Below are 22,016 nucleotides of genomic sequence, written 5' to 3' on the forward strand. Positions count from 1 at the left end.
TAAGCAGATCAACAAGGCAGGGATGCCCACTATCATCCTTATTGTTCGCATTAGCTATAGAACCACTAGCAGAATTGATAAGAACAGAAAATAAAAAAATGGATAAAAATAAATGACAAGGAATATAAAATCAGTTTATTTGCAGATGACATTATATTATACTTAACAGAACCAGAAATATCAATAAAAGAATTACATAAGAAATTGAAGGAATATGGAGAAGTGTTGGGTTACAAGATTAACGCAAATAAAAGTGAAGCAATGCCAATGAATAATGCGGATTTCTCAAAATTTAAGAAAGAATCACCATTCAGATGGCAAATGCAAGCAATACGATACTAGATATACAAATAAATAAAAACCTCGGCCATCTATATAAACTCAATTATTATCCACTAATGAAAAAATTACAGGACGACTTAGAGCATTGGAAAGACTTACCACTAACACTAATAGGAAGGATAAACTGTATTAAAATGAACATTTTCCCAAGGATACAATACCTATTTCAGGCATTGCCAATACACTTGACGGAGAAATTCTTCAAGGAGTTAAAGAAAATAATAAGGAAATTTTTTTGGAAAGGGAGGAAACCGAGGATAGCACTAGATAAATTAACAGAATGGTATAAACAAGGAGGCTCACAACTGCCAAACTTTAAAAATTATTATAGAGCTGCACAATTAAGATACCTATCAGATTTTTATCAAACAAGGGAAAAGCCAGATTGGACTAGATTAGAACTAGATAAAATAGGGGAGAAGAAACCTGAACATATATTATATAAATGGGATGAAAAATTGGTACAACGTAGGAATTCTCCAGTATTACATCATCTGCTCAATATTTGGAAGAAGATTCATGTAGAAAGGAATAAAACAAATTACCAATTATCAAAACTAATACTGACGAAAAATCAACTAATCCCTTTTACAATAGATAACCTTTCCTTTAGAGAATGGGAGAAAAAAGGGATCAAAAGAATAGAAAATTGCTTTTCAGGAAATAAATTACTATCCTTTGAACAAATGAAGGATAAATATAATATAACTCAAGATACAGTGTTGGCATACTACCAACTGAAATCCTACTTGAAGGACAAATTGGGAAGCAGTCTGAGGTTACCAGAGGGAAGTAATTTTGAATATGTGATTACAGACACAATGATAATCAAAAAATTTATAACAAATATGTATATTAAACTGCAAGAAAAGGAGAATGAGGAAACAAATGGTAAAACTAAACAAAAATGGGAACAAGATTTAAACATAAAGATAAAGAAGGAAACATGGGAGAAGTTATGCTCTGGAACTATGAGAAATACAATAAACATGAGGTTACGTATGATACAATGTAACTGGATACACAGGCTATACATTACACCTCAAAAGTTAAATAAATGGGACCCAACAGTATCTGACAGATGTTTTCGTTGTAAAAAGGAAATGGAAACAACAATTCATGCAATCTAGACGTGTGAGAAAGTGAAAAAATTTTGGGAAGATCTAAACCAGATATTAAATAAAATCACAGAAAGCAATATACCAAAAAACCCAGAGATCTTCCTCCTAAGTAAGATAAAAAACAAAGAATTTGGACTTGATTTGGATGGTGCACAAAAAAGATTTGTTAGGATAGCCTTAGCTGTAGCAAAAAAATGTATTATGTCAGCCTAGAAATTAGAAGATAACGTGAGAATACAACAATGGTATATAGAAATGAATAAATGTATTCCATTAGAAAAAATTACATATAATTTAAGAAATAATATTACAATATTTGAACAAATATGGGAGCCATACATGAAACACAATAGAGAAAACCTACTGGGGACATCTACCACCTAAAATGACAGAAGGAGAAGGAAATGGAAAGAATTGACTCAGTGGAATATCTTGTTTATTTTTATTGAGTGACAACATTGTTTGACGGGTTTAATGTATCTTAGATTTGTACTTTAAATGAATGGGAGGCGAGGTAGGGAGGGTGGGATGGGAAGGGGGGGAGAAAACGACACTGTATATATTTGAAAAGAAAAATGTACGTATCTTGATCAATGTGGTTTATAGTGTGAAAAATTTTAAAAAATTTTAAAAAAAGATACTCAGTGGCATTAGAGAGATTGTGAAGTCCTTATAGGCATCCTTCAATGTTTTATTTTGCAAAGTCACTCAGAGCCTGAACTGTCTGGCTTGAGCAGAACTCTGGCATTTTAAATGAGATCTATTTTGAAGTGTTTTAATGTGACCTACGCTAAAAAACCTGCCACCATTTATCTCCTTTTGAAACATATCTATGCATAATATGAAATATAACATAATCTGTCAAAGTATCAGCATGTTTGCAGATGACACAATGATTGGAGATGTTGTGGACAGTGAAGAAGGTTTTCAAAACTTGCAGAGGGATCTGGACCAGCTGGAAAAATGGGCTGCAAATGACAGATGGAATTTAATGCAGACAAGTGTGAGGTATTGCATTTTGCAAAAGCAAACTAAGAAAGGTCATACACGATAAATAGTAGGACACTAAGGAGTGCTGTAGAACTGAGGGATCTGGGAATACAGATGCATAATTCCCTGATTGTGGCATCACAAGTAGATAGCTTCATAAAGAGAGCTTTTATTACACTGGGCCTTCATAAATTAAAATATTGCATATAGGAGTTTTAGTAAAGTTATTACTAAAGTGTCTCTAATACTTTTGAATCCATTTCCAAGTGACTTGTAGGACTGTCTTTTTGAGCTTGAAAATTCCAGACTGAAATGGTACCTCAAATTGAGAATGAGCAGCAGATCTTCTGACCTAGCAAACCAGTCAGGTTGCTTTTGTTTTGATGTTCCACAAACATCTTCAGATGCCTGGTCATGTTTCTGAAATTTGATCCTAAGATGTCAAAATCAGGTCAACTATTTTGAAAAATATGCATTGAAACTTTGCAAAAATGCCAGAGATTTTCATGTTAGTGAAGTAAGTCTTCTCTCTTGCTGACTGGTGCTCCAGCAATGCTTGGATATTTCACACAGGGGAGTGCATAAGACTACAGAAGAAAATTAAGTACGCAAAATCTTTATGTTACATAAACATGAATAGCATAAACAGTTTATTCCTCAAATTCTACAATATTCCATTATTCCTTTATGGTATAATTGGAACTTACCCCTGTTATGGCTCCAATCAACAACACACAAAAGTTTGGCTTGCAGCAGGCCATGATGTTTCTGCACTAGATTTGGGTGAAATCATATGATACCAATGACTTACTGAGAAAAATGTTTAAAAAGATTTTTATTGATTCAAGATTAATTTCAAACACCCTAACCAGATTAAAAAATGAACAGAAATTCATGTATCTTTAAAGAAAAAGACCTCCAAACCCTGCAAATCCAGGATAGGCTGCCAGATGATGAGCACTATATAAAGCTTCCTTTGGTCCTTAATTGGAGCAATGTGAGCACATGGGGAAGTGGGTTTAAATGAGTACTTACTTTACTCACAATCAAGGGTAAAGCTTCCGAAAACAAAAACACATTCATTGTATTATCATTTGTTGACTTGGGTTTTTAAGTCAGATTTTTAGTTTATTTCAGCTCCTAATTCAGAGAACTTGAGATTGATTGTCTAGTGCATTGAAGAGGTATCATTTTAATGAGGTTTTAAACTCAATCACTGTTTTGAGAATCCTGGCCAATATTTATCCCTCTATCAATAGTTTCAAAAAAGGTAACTTGGATTTCATTGCATTTGTAGGATACTGTTTGGCAGAAATTGATCACATGTTTTATTGTTTAACAGTGACTACTCTTTGAAAGTATTGTCTGTAAATAGCTATGAAACTTTTGGAAGTGATTTGAAAGACTACTGTGTAAACTCGACTCTTCTAGGTTGTTCTAAAGTTAAAATGGAATCAATCACTTGATGTTGTATCTTCAGAGAAAAAAAGATCCTTCAAAAGGAGTTCCTTCTTTTCATTGAGAAATCGTCTATTTGCACTGCTATATATAGTGTGTCAAGAATGTGGAACTAATTAGGACGAGGACACGCTGAGACAGCACCAGATGTACTTCTGCGGATTATGGATAAATATAGGAAGGAAAGCAGCAACAGAATATTATGTTGATGAAGTCACACGATCAAATTAGGCGGCAGGAGGATAATTAGAGTCATTGTTTTGAGCTGAATGGTTTGTTCTGGTGTTGTAATTCCACAAAATCCTACCAACGGCAAGGAAAGTAAATTACTACCACCATTGTCCGTCCTCTTAGCTTCTTCCTTTCTCTTAACATTTTCTCTTCTAGTTCATGAACAGGCATCATCTGTTTTAATTGGTTTAGGAGGAACCAGGTTCGATAAAACCAAAATTCAACTAAAACAACTATATTTGCAGCATCAGAAAAAACCTAAGCTAGACCATATTGCTCCTTGAGCCTTCTTCCTCTTTTCATTAAGATCCCAGTTGATATTTCACCTCAAAACCATATAAAACTATGATTAACCATGCCCAGTAATTACCAATTTGTGCTTTGAATGAACACTCAGCTTCCACAACCCCCTGAGATGGAAAATTCCAATGGTTCATCATTCTCTGGGTATTGATATTTCTCCCCATTTCATTCCTTTCAATGTAGTCAGGGTAGTGCGATACATTTGAGATAATGATCATATTGCAGTACGTGGCGTGTTCTTTGCCAACACTAATATTAGATTAAATTGTGTGTACCTTTCCTTGATGCCTGTCCAAAAATGTCATTGAGGGTGTGCAGTAGTTTGAGTTGGAAAGGGAAATAGCAACATGCCTTGTTGCATGTTGGAGAAGAAGATTTGTACTCAGCTCCTCATACTAACCTTGCACCTGCATTTATCTCCTGTGGCACCCATAGAAGCAATTGTACAGCAGTCTTCTACTCCATAGTCTTTCTGTGAGACAGAGCAGTTGATGACCAGACACAATCATGGACATGCCATGAAGACATTTGACATGAAGGGTGAATCAAGAAGGGATCTAACAATGTCTGATATCCAGCATGTTTTCAACTTTCATGTTATGGAATGCAGCCATGGCAGAAGGATACATCCTGAACATCACGGGGTAGAAGGTCAGTGAACATCTCCCCACATTAAAACTTATTATTTTTAGCTACAAGGTATTCAGAAAGATAGAGAAGGAGGTAAACAAATTTAGGATTAGGAAGTGAAGGTCAGTGGACTGATTAAGGTCAACGTCTATTTTATTTGAATTAAGGAATAATAGAGGGAACATATTTCTTTGTGTATATTACAGGTTGTCATATTTTTTCTATTCATCTGCAGAATTTAGGGTTTCAATAACAAGATTAACTTCTATTGTCCATCTATAATTGCCTAGACCTGAGCCACTATCATGAGAATGAAATGGCTTATTTTGTCACAAGGGAGAGTAAAGAAAGAAACATGTTACTGTGGGTTTGGAGTTGCATATCCTGTAGGTCAAACCAGGTAAAGATAGCAGATTTTCTTCTCTAATAGTAGTCACTGTTTCAGAGATAACATGGATATATGGTCAAATGTGACATCACATTTGGAAATAAAACACAGGATACTGTTAAGTGAAAAAGCACACAAATGCTGGAGAAACTCAGCAGGTCAAACAGTGCCTTTGCGTAGCAAAGGTGAAGATACATCACCATCGTGTCAGGCTTGAGCCCTTCTTCAAAGTGTGGGGGAACATGAGAGCTGTATAGAGTTGTGGTGGACCCAGAACACAACAGTTCAATAAATCAAAATTTCCTCCAATATATATTTAGGTGAAATCATTTTTAATATTAGACCCACAGATTTATATTTTGGAATTAAGAAGCAGTGGAGAGGTTGAAAGTATATGTATGAAATGTTTCATCAGGGAGCAGATTGAATCTGACACTGTAGCATTGTGTGAAATGAGAGTGGGTCAAGAACAAATTCATGGGGATTCTCAGATGTAAGTGCAGGAATAGGCAAGTAGCTAATCAATGTGAATCTCATGAAATGAATGGTTTGATAATAAAGGAACTAATTAAGTCTGCACTTTGGCAGATTGAACAAGGGCAGGACTTGCAGAGTGAATGGAAGGGACCTAGGGAGGGTTATAGAACAATGAGATTTGGGGGGTCCAGGTACATAAATCCATGAAAGTGGCAACACAGGTGGACAGAATAATGAAGGAGATGCTTGGCATAATTGCCTTAATTGGTCAGGTCACTGTGTGCAGGAGCAGAGATGTCAAGTTATAATTATATAACATGGTGGTGAGGCCACACTTGAAGAATTTTGTGCAGTTTTGGTCTCCAACTGTATGAAAGATTTCATTAAGCAGGAAAGGGTGTCCATAAAATAATCTTTTTTTAAAATATATTTTATTTTGAGAATTTTCACTCAACATGAAGTCAAAACAAAGAATAATCAAAAAGTAAAACATCAATATCCATAATATTAACAAACTAATACAAATATTGATCTGCATGTTGATTTTAAAGTAAGTGAGAAAAAAGCAGTCAACATGTGATTCAATTATTATAAAGAAAAATTACAATAATACTACAAAAATGCAAATTCAATGTCCATGTTGAAACAAAGGGAGAAAAAAATGGAAAGATAATAGAGAGAAAGAAAAACAAAATAAGAGGAACCCTCCCAACCACCCCTAAGAAACAAGAAGAATAGAAGAAAAAGTAAGAAAAGAGAAAGAATAAAAAAGGAAAAGCTTCACTTCACCTTGGATAAACCCCACTCCCATCCAGGGTCCTCAGTGCTGCAATCACAGGGGGAAGAGACAGGAGGGGGAAATCATTAAAGATTTATCCAATATACTTTAGGTATGAATTCCATATTCTTAAAAAATACAACATACCTGTTTCTGAGGTTATAGGTGATCTTCTCCAGGGGAAAAGAGGTATGAATTTCTATCTTCCAGTGGGCTAAACCTAGTGGGAATCAGGTTTCCAAGTACCTGCCATGCATTTCATGGCCACTGCTAAAGCAAGTTTAACAAATTTTAAATGATATTTTGGCAGCCTTACGTCTTCTAAATTCCCCATTAAAAATAATTCAGGCGTCTGAGGGTATTGAGTTCCAGTAATTCTTTTCCAGATTATCCAAATCTTCCCAGAAAGGCCTCACTTTAGGGCATGACCAGGTTGAATGCAAGAAAAGACCTATTTCTTGACCACATCGAAAACATTAGTCTGATATTTCCGATTTCAATTTATCTAACTTTTGTGGAGTAAGGTACAGTTGATGCAAGAAGTTATATGGTACAACTTACATTAATCATGTTAATCATAAGCTGGACCAGCAAAATGGATCAATTTCTGTACCCAAATCTGATTCCCACCTTTGTCTTGACTTATCAAGCCCTTGTTTAGGGGTTCCTGTCTGAATTAAGGAATAAATTTTTGAATTTTTTTTTGCTCTATTTTGCTACACTGTGGTAAGGTTAATGCTAGACCTAATTTGTCCCTTAAATAAGATCTTAACTGAAGATGGTAGAAAAAAAAGATGTATTTAAAACTCCATATTTATTCCTGATATGCTCAAATTTCATAAATTTCCCCAGCTCATAACAATCCTCAATACACTTGACCCCTCTCTGGGACCAGGTATCCAGGATTGTATGATCACTTGTTAATGGAATTAACATTTTTCACCTAAAACACTTCTGGTTCATAAAAGGATCTTGAAAAGATTCACAAGAATGTTCCTAGAATAAGTAGGCTTCAATGATAAGATGAGGCAGGATGGGTTGGGACTTTTCTCCCTGGAGCGAAGTTGGGGGGAATCTTATAAAGGCTTATGAAATCATAATGGTCAGGGCTTTTTTTTCAAGAGTAGTGGAACCTGAAACTAGAGCTATTGGATTTAACGTGAGAGCGGAAACATTTAAAATGGCCCTGAGGGGCATCTTCTTCGCACAGAGGTGGTGGGTATATGGAAGAAGCAGGAAGAAAATGTTATGGAATCATGTACAATTGTAATGTTCAAAATGTATTTAGGCAGCTAAAGGTTTAGAGGGATAGGAACCAAATACAGGCAATAAGACCAGCTTAGAAGGCATGGACAAGTTGGTCCTGTTCCATCCATACTGCAGAACACTATGACTCTATGTTGTTTACCAGCTGAACAGCAATACAAAGATTTAGGAGGAGAATGGACTGGTCTGCATTTCAAAAGCTGAAGAAAGACTGAGAAAGAAATAAAGGCTGATTCATCTTTGTCACATTAATTTGTGACTGATTTAATATTAGTTTAGTATTGTGCTAGATGTGGTAACCTTATTAGAAAGAGCTAAACATCCATCTCCAAGAAACACAGTTTCACATTTCAAGTTCAATTTCAAGTTTATTATCATATGATTGTACATATACATATGCAACCTGACAAAATAGCATTATCTCCAGGCCAAAGTGCACACACAGTTCACCCTACACACGTCAAGTTTATTATCATCTGATTGCATAAGTTCTTTCTTTGGCTTGGCTTCGCGGATGAAGATTTATGGAGGGGGTAAATGTCCACGTCAGCTGCAGGCTCGTTTGTGGCTGGCAAGTCTGATGCGGGACAGGCAGACACGGTTGCAGCGGTTGCAGGGGAAAATTGGTTGGTTGGGGTTGGGTGTTGGGTTTTTCCTCCTTTGTCTTTTGTCAGTGAGGTGGGCTCTGCGGTCTTCTTCAAAGGAGGATGCTGCCCGCCGAACTGTGAGGCGCCAAGATGTATGGTTTGAGGCGATATCAGCCCACTGGCGGAGGTCAATGTGGCAGGCACCAAGAGATTTCTTTAGGCAGTCCTTGTATCTCTTCTTTGGTGCACCTCTGTCATGGTGGCCAGTGGCGAGCTCGCCATATAACACGATCTTGGGAAGGCGATGGTCCTCCATTCTGGAGACATGACCCACCCAGCGCAGCTGGATCTTCAGCAGCGTGGACTCGATGCTGTCGGCCTCTGCCATCTCAAGTACTTCGATGTTAGGGATGAAGGCGCTCCAATGAATGTTGAGGATGGAGCGGAGACAACACTGGTGGAAGCGTTCTAGGAGCCGTAGGTGATGCCGGTAGAGGACCCATGATTCGGAGCCGAACAGGAGTGTGGGTATGACAACGGCTCTGTATACGCTTATCTTTGTGAGGTTTTTCAGTTGGTTGTTTTTCCAGACTCTTTTGTGTAGTCTTCCAATGGCGCTATTTGCCTTGGCGAGTCTGTTGTCTATCTCGTTGTCGATCCTTGCATCTGATGAAATGGTGCAGCCGAGATAGGTAAACTGGTTGACCGTTTTGAGTTTTGTGTGCCCGATGGAGACAAGGTTGTCATCCTTGGCGACTTCAACGCTCGTGTCGGCAAAGACTCAGCAACCTGGCCAGGAATCCTGGGCAAGCATGGTGTCGGCAAGTGCAACGACAATGGGCGCCTCCTGTTGGAGCTCTGCGCAGAACAGCGGCTTGTCATTACAAACACCCTTTTTCAGCAGAGGGACAGCCTGAAGACTACCTGGATGCATCCCCGATCCAAACACTGGCACCTCCTGGACTACGTCCTGGTGCGAGAAAGAGACAAACGAGATGTGCTCCACACCAGGGTCATGCCCAGTGCGGAATGCCACACTGACCACCGGCTGGTTCGCTGCAAGCTCAACCTTCACTTCAAGCCAAAGCCCAGGAACAGTAAAGCCCCAGAAAGAGGTTCAATGTTGGAAACCTGCAGTCAGACGAAGTGAGAGGAAACTTCCAGGCAAACCTCAAAGCAAAGCTCGACGATGCAATCCGCCTCACGGACTCATCTCCTGAAACCCTCTGGGATCAGCTGAAGACTACCATACTGAAATCCACTGAAGAGGTACTGGTCTTCTCCTCTAGGAAAAACAAGGACTGGTTCGACGATAACAGCCAGGAAATCCAGGAGCTGCTGGCAAAGAAGTGAGCTGCCCACCAGGCTCACCTTACAAAGCCGTCCTGTCCAGAGAAGAAACAAGCCTTCCATCGCGCATGCAGCCATCTTCAGCGCAAACTCCGGGAGATCCAAAATGAGTGGTGGACTAGCCTCGCCAAGCGAACCCAGCTCAGCGCGGACATTGGCGACTTCAGGGGTTTCTACGAGGCTCTAAAGGCTGTGTACGGCTCCTCACCCCAAGTCCAAAGCCTGCTGCGCAGCTCAGACGGCAAAGTCCTCCTCAGCGACAAGATCTCCATCCTCAACCGATTGCATAAGTACAACCTGATGAAACAACATTCTTCGGTCCTCAGTGCAAAACAACATGTATACATAGCGATCCAAAATAAATATATATAAAAATTAACTTACGGGTTTCTCGAATTATTCAATAGTCTCAATGCCTTTGGAAGGAAGCTGTTTTCCAATCTTGCTTTTTATGTTCCTGTATCTCTTCCTTGAAAGTAGTGTCTTAAAGATGCTGCAGACTGAATGTTCAGGGTCCTCAATTATTCTCTGAGTCCTCTTCAAGCACCACTCCCTGTAGATGTCATTGATAGAGGGAAGGGAGACCCAGTAATTGCTCTCAGCAATTTTAATCACTCTCCATATTGACCTCTGATCTGATGCTTTGTAGCTACCATACCTCACTGATGGAGGCAGACAAGACACTCTCTATTGTGCTCATGAAGAACATTGTTAGGTTGATGTCCAATAGCCTTTCCCTCTTCAACCTCTTAGAAAATGTAGGCACTGCTTCCTGACTAATGAGGAGGTGTTGTGGGGTTTAGGATAGGTTGTCCTTTAAGTAGATGCTGAGGGAGTTTGTGCTCCCTATCTTTCTATGATGGAACCATTGATATGTAATGGAGAGTGATCCTTCTTCCTCCTGAAGTCCATCATCATCTCCTTTGTCTGGTCCATGTTGAGACTCAGCCTGTTGCATTTGCCCAACTGTACAAGTCTTTCAACCTCCTTTCTGTAAGTTAACTCATCATTGTTGCTAATCAGCATCAACTACCACTGTGTCATTCACAAACTTGATGATCCTGTTGGATCTGAACCTGGGAGTACAGTTGTGAGTTAGCAGCGAGTACAGTCGCAGGATGAACAGTCATTGTGATGGGGATTGAGATGTTGCTGCCAATCTGGACAGACTGTGGTCTTTCAATCAAAAAATCCAGGATCCAGTTGCAGAGAAGGGACTGAATCCCTTGGAGGACAGTTTATCCACCAGCCTTTGAGATATGTATCTGTTTGACGCCAAGCTGAAGTCAATTTATATCAGCCTGGTGAATGAGGCATCGTTCTCTAGTTGGGTTAGGACTGAGTCGAGGGCCAGGGTTATTGCATCATCTGTGGATCAGTTTGACTGATAGAAAAACTGGAATGGATCCATTGTCATTGGTAGGTGTGCTTTGATGCAATCTATTACCAGTTGCTCAATGCACTTCATGATCATGGAGATAAGTACCACTGGATGGTAGTCATTAGGTCTAGCTACCATTGCTCTCTTGGGGACCAGGAGGATGGTGCTGCTTTAAAACCAATGGAGGCAGAGGACTTCTGGATTGAGATATTGAAGATGTCCATTATGACCTCAGTCAGCTGGCCCGCACTGTCCCTCAGCATCCTCAGTTATCTGGTCTTTCAGGTTTAGGAGATGGCAGCACATTCAAGATGGTGAGGAAACGACTGGAGAGTGGGTTGTAGTTTGAAAAGATGAATGGATCAAAGATTGGTTTCTCAAAGACAGATGAAATAGCAGATTTGAGGAAGAGGGAAACAGTGCCAAAGGGAAAATAAACCATCGACATTATCAGCTCAGATGGAAAGGTAGGTGGTCCATTGTCTAGTGTGAGTGGAGTGAAGGGTGCTGGTGCTGAAGGTATTGTGGGCAAAACTGAACTTGGGAAAGTCATTAGGAAATTAAGAAAGGACTCCGGACTGAAGTTCAAGTTCAGGCTTGGACTGGGTAGGGAGGGGCAGCAGCAATTGTTTTTCTTTCAGACAAAGAAGGATTTCTCAAAAAGCATGTGGAAGGAATGTTGGTAGAGATGAGAGATCTCCTTTGTACAGCAAGGTTATTATTACAGTAAATTAACGTTCAGATCCAATATAAGTGCTCACATCATGAAGGATGTTGAAAGTCTAAATAAAACACTTCTACCGACAAAAGTGTTGGTAACGAGGAGTTGCAGATTTAAGGATCCTGGGAAAAGAATCAGAGGCAGTGTGAAGAAACACTCTTCTGCACATCATGTTTAGTATCCTAAAATTTACTTTCTGAAGGGGCAAATTTAACAGCAACCTTCACAAAAGAATTTGAGATGCAATAAGAAGGAAATGGAAGCTCAGTGAAACTAATTAAATAGTTTTGTCAAGGAGCCTGGACATGCATAGTGACCTGAATGATCTATTTGTGCCATTTAATTTAAACATTCAATAATTATATGATTCTTTATGGCAAATTCCATTCATCAGCCTTGCTATTCATTATGGTGAAAGGAATTCTAATTTTACCAAGCTTGGTCCAAGTGGTCTAAATATATACAAATGAAAGCACTCTTCATTATAAATAAGCTAATTACACAAAGTCAACTGCATTGGATTACCCTATTTTTCTTTCATTTGTTTAGTGTTCAATCTTTTGACAAACAAAAATATGCTGGAGTTCAAATATAATTTAAGGTTTACAGGTTTTTGATGAGGGGGTTCTCATACAACTTTCAATTGCAATGAAATCCCTCATTAGCAAACTAACTTTTAATATCTTGAATACACCAATGAGAAATCTATTTCCATCCTTTACACATCCAAACCTCACTGCTGTATTTGGTATTGTCTGACTCAGAGGACATTCCTTGCCGGCATCACCTACGGCTCCTAGAACCAGCGTTGTCTCCACTCCATCCTCAACATTAATTGGAGCGACTTCATCCCTAACATCGAAGTACTCGAGATGGCAGAGGCCGACAGCATCGAATCCACGCTGTTGAAGATCCAACTGCGCTGGGTAGGTCACGTCTCCAGAATGGAGGACCATCGCCTTCCCAAGATCGTGTTATATGGCGAGCTCTCCATTGGCCATCGTATCAGATGGCACCAAAGAAGAGGTACAAGGACTGCCTAAAGAAATCTCTTGGTGCTTGCCACATTGACCACCGCCAGTGGGCTGATATCGCCTCAAACCGTGCATCTTGGTGCCTCACAGTTCGGCGGGCAGCAACCTGCTTTGAAGAAGACCGCAGAGCCCACCTCACTGACAAAAGACAAAGGAGTAAAAACCCAACACCCAACCCCAACCAACCAATTTTCCCCTGCAACTGCTGCAACCGTGTCTGCCTGTCCCGCATCGGACTTGTCAGCCACAAACGAGCCTGCAGCTGACGTGGACATTTACCCCTCCATAAATCTTCGTCCGCGAAACCAAGCCAAAGAAAGACTTAAAACATAAAGTTTTTTTTTCTCTTTCCCATTTCTGATGCAGGATCTTTGACGATCATTGACACTTTCCACGGACGCCAGACCGTTTCAGCATTTTCAGTTTTCATTCTATAATGGAATTTTTTCAATGCCTAAGATTTTTTAAATTCCTTTTCATCCTGACCACCAAGCTGTTGTGTTTTGTGACAGCTTTTTTGCTTGTAACCTTAGACAAATCTGACTAACTAGGAATGTGGGCTACTTTGGATGCCCAAAAGCCTAAGGTGGCTATAAACAACTCAGAATGACACTGAAGCACTGTCTGTTTTCAGAGATGATGGGATATTCATGACAGGAGGGAAGTCAGGAAGGAAGTGGTAGAGACAGTATTCTAAACCTCCAAGGTGATTCATTAAGCAATAAATCACTTGCATTGGACCCAGGGAACAAGAAAAATGGTAAATGCATTTAGCAGAACTAATAATATTTAGTATGTCTGTCCAGTATAAGTAAAAAAGACTCTTTATGGATGGGAGTTGGCTGGACAGAAATAATGACAGACAGATTTGGCAAGAATCAGTTCATACTGCCTTGAGTACCACAGATTCTAAGCTTGACTAATTCAAGCTGGAATGGTTCCTGGGGGAAGAAAAATGTGGCTTTCTTTGATTAATGTGTTCATCATAATTGCTGGAGGTGGTTATTAAAATAGTGAAATTAGAAAGGTTTTGAATTCAAGATTACACAACAGGACTATAGTGATGGGTTATAAAAAATGTCTACCAATAAGGGCCAAATGAAAAGCAGACAACAGATCAACTGGGTGTGTCTTTTTTATTTAATTCTGTGAACCCTGATAATGAAAGTGGAAGGAAGTCACCAGTAAATTATTGAAGTAAACTTGTGAATTTGTTCTAAATAATCACATTGAAATTTAGTTCAACTGAAAAGGAAGCTTTGATGAGAATTGCAAAAATAAATTATACAATCAAATATAAAATGTATTTCCAAGAGTTGTTTTTCTCATGTAATTATCAAAAATGTTCCAGCGAGACTCATTAGTGTTTCAAACGCAATCTATTGTAGCTTGCAGGAGCCTATATTGCCAATTTTCTTTCTACAACTGGTTTTGATTTGACTCCCAGCAGACCAATCCCATCAAGTCCATTTTCCTTATTTCCTTGTCCCCCTACAACATGTTCTTTCTCATATTCCCAACTTCCCTTTTTGATTATTTTGCCAGTTACCTATACTAAGAGGCAATGGACAGGAACCAATTACCTTTCAGCACATCTTTGTGGTATGGGTGTGTAGAGCTCGTCTACACTTGTTGATCCAAATCAAGGCTTTTATTAGCAAAAGACAGGAGCTCTTCACAGGTGGCCAACCAGTCCGGAATGATCCGACCTGGCTAGGGACACAACCCTTTAAGGCCCAGTCAGTAGGTGTGGCTAAGCTCTCAGCCAATCGCTGTAAGCACAGTCATTACATACTCTAGATACTGTAACTATATACATTGGTGATAGGTCTGTACTATCACAGGGTGGAAACCAAGTAACTCAGAGGAAATTCCTGTGGCCACATTAAAAAAATGCACAGTATCCAAAGCTGAGATTGAAACAGGGACTCCAGACGTGACAGGTAACTCCATTAATTATGTCATTGTTCAATCTTACACCAGAAAAGAAGGTAAGGAGAAAATTTGAGATGTACTGAAACGAAGGGCAACATGATTAGCATAGCAGTTAGCGCAATGCTGTAACAGCGCCAGTGTTCGGGAAGGGGTTCAAATCCTGCACTGTCTGGAAAGAGTTTGTATGCTCCTCACACCCTTCAAAATATACTGGAGGTTGTAGGTCAACTGGGTGTAATTGGGGAGGCACAAGCTTGTGGGCTGAAAGGGCCTGTTATTGTGCTGAATGTTATGTCTAAATTTAAATGTAAATAATATCTTGCATAGAAACAGGCAATGCCAGATCCTATGACATCACTTTTTTTTCCCTAAATGGAGGTGAATGGAATCTAAGGAGAAGTTGCTTAATATGAGAAGAAATCCATTCAGGGGGAGGAGTGCAGTTGTGAAGGGTAACTAGCCAGACCTCATTGAAAGGAAGAAGGTTAGCATTCCTGTCTTAATGGGTTGGGGTATACAGAGATTGGATGGAATGAGTGACATTGACATTGTGAGACTAGGAAACTGAAACTGTTAAATTGATAGAGAGTGAAATTGGTGGATTGAGATAGGGCAAGGGGAGGGTGAGCAGTGTCAAATGTGCAAAAAATAAACTAGTGCAAGAATTCAGCAAGTTAAGCAGCATTTGTGGAAGCAAGAGGATAGTTGCCCTTCTGTGTCAAGACCTCATATCAAGACTCCACCAGATGGCGTTTAAGCTACCAATTTCTTCCACCAGTTTTTTTTCTCTTCAGATTCCAGTGCCTGTCGCCCATCGATTAAATTCAGTTCTCCCAATCATCTCCCTGACGAACTCTCTCCCATTCATTCCTTCTAACCAACCCCTTCCTGATTCTCTCTACTGATTCTGTCCTTTTCTCCCTTCCATGATTGCTGCTCTCCTGATCCTATTCCAGCCCTCAAGAACCTCTGATCACCCTAAGACTCTCCGTCAATCCACACATGAACTTAATCACTCCATTGGATGATGTAACATTGCCACCTGCTCTTTCCTACTATTGGCAAATGGTGCTCAGCACTCTCCAACCAGACAGCATCGTTATCGACTTCCCTAATTTATGTTAACTCTCTCTATCCCTATTCCTCTGTCCCCTTTCCCTTCCTTCTATCAGAGAAAAACACTTCTCAGTCATCTGCCCTCTCCCCATCATCTCAGCTTCTTTCTCTTCTACCTTCCCAACTGAATCTTCTTACCTCTTACCTCTGATTACCTCTTACCTGTTGGCCTGTGTTCCTCCCCTTCCTCCCTCCTATCCTCTTCCACCCCCCCCCACCCTTTTTATTCAGTGCCAACCTGTTTTTCCAGATCCCTGATGAAGGGCTCAGGCCTGAAATGTTAACTACCTTTTGCTTTCTATGGATGCTGTGTGACCTGTTGAGTTTCTATCGCACTTTTGTGTACTATACAAGACCCCAGCATCGGGAGAATTTTTTTAAAAATTAAATTTAAATTTAGAAATACAGCACAGTTACAGGCCATTTGTGCCTACAAGCCCATGCCACCCAATTAACTTACAACCCCCAGTAAGTTTCAGACAGTGGGAGGAAACCAGAGCCCCTGAAGGAAACCAACGCAGACACAGGGAGAACATACAACTCCTTATAACAGCGCAGAATTCAAAACTCAGTCCCAAACGCTGGTGCTTGTAATAGCATTTCACTAACTGCTATGCTTACCAGGCAACCATCCATTTGGAAACAGCAGGCTGCTTTAAAATCAGTCCTGCTCATTTCACCAGTAGAAGCACCATCACGGCACTTCTCCTCCAACAATGCAGACTCCCACCAAAAAGTAACATATAATTTGACCCAAATCAAAAATGTGATGGAGTTACTGTAGAAACAGAGCAGGAGTTCCAATCATGTATCTTTCAAACTGGAAATCTGAGTGCAAGGTAATCATTACCCATGGATGATGATGCAAAGATGATTTGGAAGGGTCCGCTGCAAATATTTCAGGATGTCGTCTTTAGTCTGTAACTCATCAAACTATATGGCTGGTGGAACTGGGCAGGAGTTTAAAGATAAATTTTATGGTAAAATTCTCATGAATTAAAAAGTGGAAAATCATGAGGGGTGCAGACCACTCCTCTAAACCCTTTCAGTATCATTAAATAAAACAGTGCATCAAGTGACTGCTCCTATCCAGAGATTCTTCTTGGCCTACAACTTTAGTTAAATATGCTCAGAAATGTCTGATAATCCGACCTCTAAGCACTGGATTTTTAGGGCAGACCTCCCATCAAGTCAAAGATGCAAAAACGTAAATGCTCAAGGGTGATTTGAACCAACAGATGGACAGTCATACTGAGAACAGATTGTGAAAGAACTATGGGGTGCGGTTCAATGTCATAGCATGCAGAATAGGAACTACTGTTCTTGAGCGATGGAGGGAAGATGATTTTCACCATTGTGTTTTCTATGTGCCTTCTTTTATTATTTAGTACCTTTTGTTTCTTTTTTACATGTCTTGATTCTCTCTGATGCAAATTAAAATTCCAACTGACAAAAGTAATTTAAAGCTTTTTTATGAGGTGAACAAAAATAGTTCTCTGAAATATAATGTCCAACATTTTAGAAGCCCTGAGCAGTTCAGGATCTCATGAATGACAGGTGGACCATGATTTGCTGCCTGCCACCTTTTATTATGTGTTGTATGTCAAAATTAATAACACTATATGCCTTTCATTTACATCTGATAAATATCAGGTCTTTGTCTCTTTAGCTAAAATTCTTCCCACAGCATGCATCCTAATTGTAGAAATTAAGTGTCTTGAGAGTAGTCCAGTTTCAGATAGATTCTTGCCAATCCATTCCACTCTTACCTATAATGTTGTTGTGAAGAATATTTGGCCCTGCTTACATACATCGATTCTTGGAACTTGGCTATTTTTAAAAATTCTGCAACAATATCCTAATCATAAAATCAGATTTTCCATTCAATTTTTTTTAAAAATTGGGAATACAGCACAGTAACAGGCCCTTCCAGTCCACAAGCACCATGCCACCCAAATACACCAAACACACTATAAACCTCATATGTTTTTGGAGGATGGAAAAAAAAACTGGAGAACCCAGTGGAAACCCATGCAGACATGGGAAGAACGTACAAACTCCTACAGACAGGGCCAGATTCTAACTTGGGTCACTTTTTTCTTTCTTTGGCTTGGCTTCGCAGACGAAGATTTATGGAGGGGGTAAAAAGTCCACGTCAGCTGCAGGCTCGTTTGTGGCTGACAAGTCCGATGCGGGACAGGCAGACACGATTGCAGCGGTTGCAAGGGAAAATTGGTTGGTTGGGGTTGGGTGTTGGGTTTTTCCTCCTTTGCCTTTTGTCAGTGAGGTGGGCTCTGCGGTCTTCTTCAAAGGAGGTTGCTGCCCGCCAAACTGTGAGGCGCCAAGATGCACGGTTTGAGGCGTTATCAGCCCACTGGCGGTGGTCAATGTGGCAGGCACCAAGAGATTTCTTTAGGCAGTCCTTGTACCTTTTCTTTGGTGCACCTCTGTCACGGTGGCCAGTGGAGAGCTCGCCATATAACACGATCTTGGGAAGGCGATGGTCCTCCATTCTGGAGACGTGACCCATCCAGCGCAGCTGGATCTTCAGCAACGTGGACTCGATGCTGTCGACCTCTGCCATCTCGAGTACTTCGACGTTAGGGGTGTAAGCGCTCCAATGGATGTTGAGGATGGAGCAGAGACAACGCTGGTGGAAGCGTTCTAGGAGCCGTAGGTGGTGCCGGTAGAGAACCCATGATTCGGAGCCGAACAGGATGACAACGGCTCTGTATACGCTTATCTTTGTGAGGTTTTTCAATTGGTTGTTTTTCCAGACTCTTTTGTGTAGTCTTCCAAAGGCGCTATTTGCCTTGGCGAGTCTGTTGTCTATCTCATTGTCGATCCTTGCATCTGATGAAATGGTGCAGCTGAGATAGGTAAACTGGTTGACCGTTTTGAGTTTTGTGTGCCCGATGGAGATGTGGGGGGACTGGTAGTCATGGTGGGGAGCTGGCTGATGGAGGACCTCAGTTTTCTTCAGGCTGACTTCCAGGCCAAACATTTTGGCAGTTTCCGCAAAGCAGGACGTCAAGCGCTGAAGAGCTGGCTCTGAATGGGCAACTAAAGCGGCATCATCTGCAAAGAGTAGTTCACGGACAAGTTTCTCTTGTGTCTTGGTGTGAGCTTGCAGGCGCCTCAGATTGAAGAGACTGCCATCCGTGCGGTACCGGATGTAAACAGCGTCTTCATTGTTGGGGTCTTTCATGGCTTGGTTCAGCATCATGCTGAAGAAGATTGAAAAGAGGGTTGGTGCGAGAACACAGCCTTGCTTCACGCCATTGTTAATGGAGAAGGGTTCAGAGAGCTCATTGCTGTATCTGACCCGACCTTGTTGGTTTTCGTGCAGTTGGATAATCATGTTGAGGAACTTTGGGGGACATCCGATGCGCTCTAGTATTTGCCAAAGCCCTTTCCTGCTCACGGTGTCGAAGGCTTTGGTGAGGTCAACAAAGGTGATGTAGAGTCCTTTGTTTTGTTCTCTGCACTTTTCTTGGAGCTGTCTGAGGGCAAAGACCATGTCAGTGGTTCCTCTGTTTGCGCGAAAGCCGCACTGTGATTCTGGGAGAATATTCTCGGCGACACTAGGTATTATTCTATTTAGTAGAATCCTAGCGAAGATTTTGCCTGCAATGGAGAGCAACGTGATTCCCCTGTAGTTTGAGCAGTCTGATTTCTCGCCTTTGTTTTTGTACAGGGTGATGATGGTGGCATCACGAAGATCCTGAGGCAGTTTACCTTGGTCCCAACAAAGCTTGAAAAACTCATGCAGTTTGGTATGCAGAGTTTTGCCGCCAGCCTTCCAGACTTCTGGGGGGATTCCATCCATACCTGCTGCTTTGCCACTTTTCAGTTGTTCGATTGCCTTATATGTCTCATCCAGGGTGGGAAACTCATCCAGCTCTAGCCCTAGGGGCTGTTGAGGGAGCTGGAGCAGGGCGGAATCTTGGACTGAGCGGTTGGCACTGAAAAGAGATTGGAAGTGTTCTGACCATCGGTTGAGGATGGAGATCTTGTCGCTGAGGAGGACTTTGCCGTCTGAGCTGCGCAGCGGGCTTTGGACTTGGGGTGAGGGGCCGTACACAGCCTTTAGAGCCTCGTAGAAACCCCTGAAGTCGCCAATGTCCGCGCTGAGCTGTGTTCGTTTGGCGAGGCTAGTCCACCACTCATTTTGGATCTCCCGGAGTTTGCGCTGAAGATGGCTGCATGCGCGACGGAAGGCTTGTTTCTTCTCTGGACAGGACGGCTTTGTAAGGTGAGCCTGGTGGGCAGCTCGCTTCTTTGCCAGCAGCTCCTGGATTTCCTGGCTGTTTTCGTCAAACCAGTCCTTGTTTTTCCTGGAGGAGAAGCCCAGTACCTCTTCAGTGGATTGCAGTATGGTAGTCTTCAACTGATCCCAGAGGGTTTCAGGGGACGGGTCCGTGAGGCGGGTTGCAACGTCGAGCTTTGCTTTGAGGTTTGCCTGGAAGTTTCCTCTCGCTTCGTCTGACTGCAGGTTTCCAACATTGAACCTCTTTCTGGGGGCTTTATTGTTCCTGGGCTTTGGCTTGAAGTGAAGGTTGAGCTTGCAGCGAACCAGCCGGTGGTCAGTGTGGCATTCCGCGCTAGGCATGACCCTGGTGTGGAGCACATCTTGTTTGTCACTTTCTCGCACCAGGATGTAGTCCAGGAGGTGCCAGTGTTTGGATCGGGGATGCATCCAGGTGGTCTTAAGGCTGTCCCTCTGCTGAAAAAGGGTGTTTGTAATGACAAGTCGCTGTTCTGCGCAGAGCTCCAACAGGAGGCGCCCATTGTCGTTGCACTTGCCGATGCCATGCTTGCCCAGGATTCCTGGCCAGGTTTCTGAGTCTTTGCCGACACGAGCGTTGAAGTCGCCCAGGATGACAACCTTGTCGGCTGTAGGGGTACGTTGGATGAGGTTGCGCAGGTCGGTGTAGAACTTGTTCTTTTCTGCTGGTTCCGCCTGGAGGGTTGGAGCATAGACACTGATGAGGGTGATGTGACGCTTGTTTTGAAGTGGGAGTCGCATGGACATGATTCGGTCCGAGAGGCCTGTCGGAAGGTTTTCGAGTTTGGAGGCAATGAAGCTCTTGACCATGAAGCCTACACCAGATAGGCGTCGTTCATCCGAAGGCTTGCCAGACCAGTAGAGTGTGTAGCCCGCGCCGCGTTCTTGGAGGCTGCTTACATCTGCCAGGCGGACTTCACTGAGAGCGGCTATGTCGATGTCAAGTCTGAGGAGTTCATGTGCAATGAGGGCAGACCGACGCTCAGGTCGGTGGCTGTCAGCCTTGTCTAGCATGGTTCTGATGTTCCAGCATGCTAGCTTGAGTTTGTGAGCATCTTTTGAGGGGGAGGACATGGAGGGGGAGGACGTGGAGGGGGAGGACGTGGACCTGTCCTCGGGCCTGCGCAAAGGAGCTTTTAGGTGGAGTGCAGTGCGCGCAGTACTGGCCCCACCCTTTACACCCATGGTTCGTGTGCCGTGGCCAAGCAAGCTGGGACGTGGCATCGAGGTCCTTGGGTCGTAGGTTTTATATCGGAGTGGCCTTCTCCTATGCAGGTTTCTTACCCGGGCTGGAGGGGCCTGCCTCCCCTCCTAGGTCGGTCCATACTGCCCGGACCGGGGCCGAGGCCGCCGCAGTTCACCCTGTGCCTGGATTGGGGCCGCCGCCTCCCACTCTCTGCCCAGATCGGGGCCTTCGCCTGCCCCACTCGACCGAGGCCGGGGCCGCCGTCTCCCCCTTGCTCCTGCCTGGATCGGGGCCGCCGCCGTCTACCCTTCGCCCGGACCGGGGCCGGGGCCGCTGCTGCTCTCCCTGTGCCCGGACTGGGGCCGCCGCCTCCTACTCCCTGTCCGGACCAGGGCCTCCGCCTGCCTCACTCGACCGAGGCCGGGGCCGCCGTC

The sequence above is a fragment of the Narcine bancroftii genome, chromosome 2, assembly GCF_036971445.1.
Source record: "Narcine bancroftii isolate sNarBan1 chromosome 2, sNarBan1.hap1, whole genome shotgun sequence".
NCBI lineage: Eukaryota > Metazoa > Chordata > Chondrichthyes > Torpediniformes > Narcinidae > Narcine > Narcine bancroftii.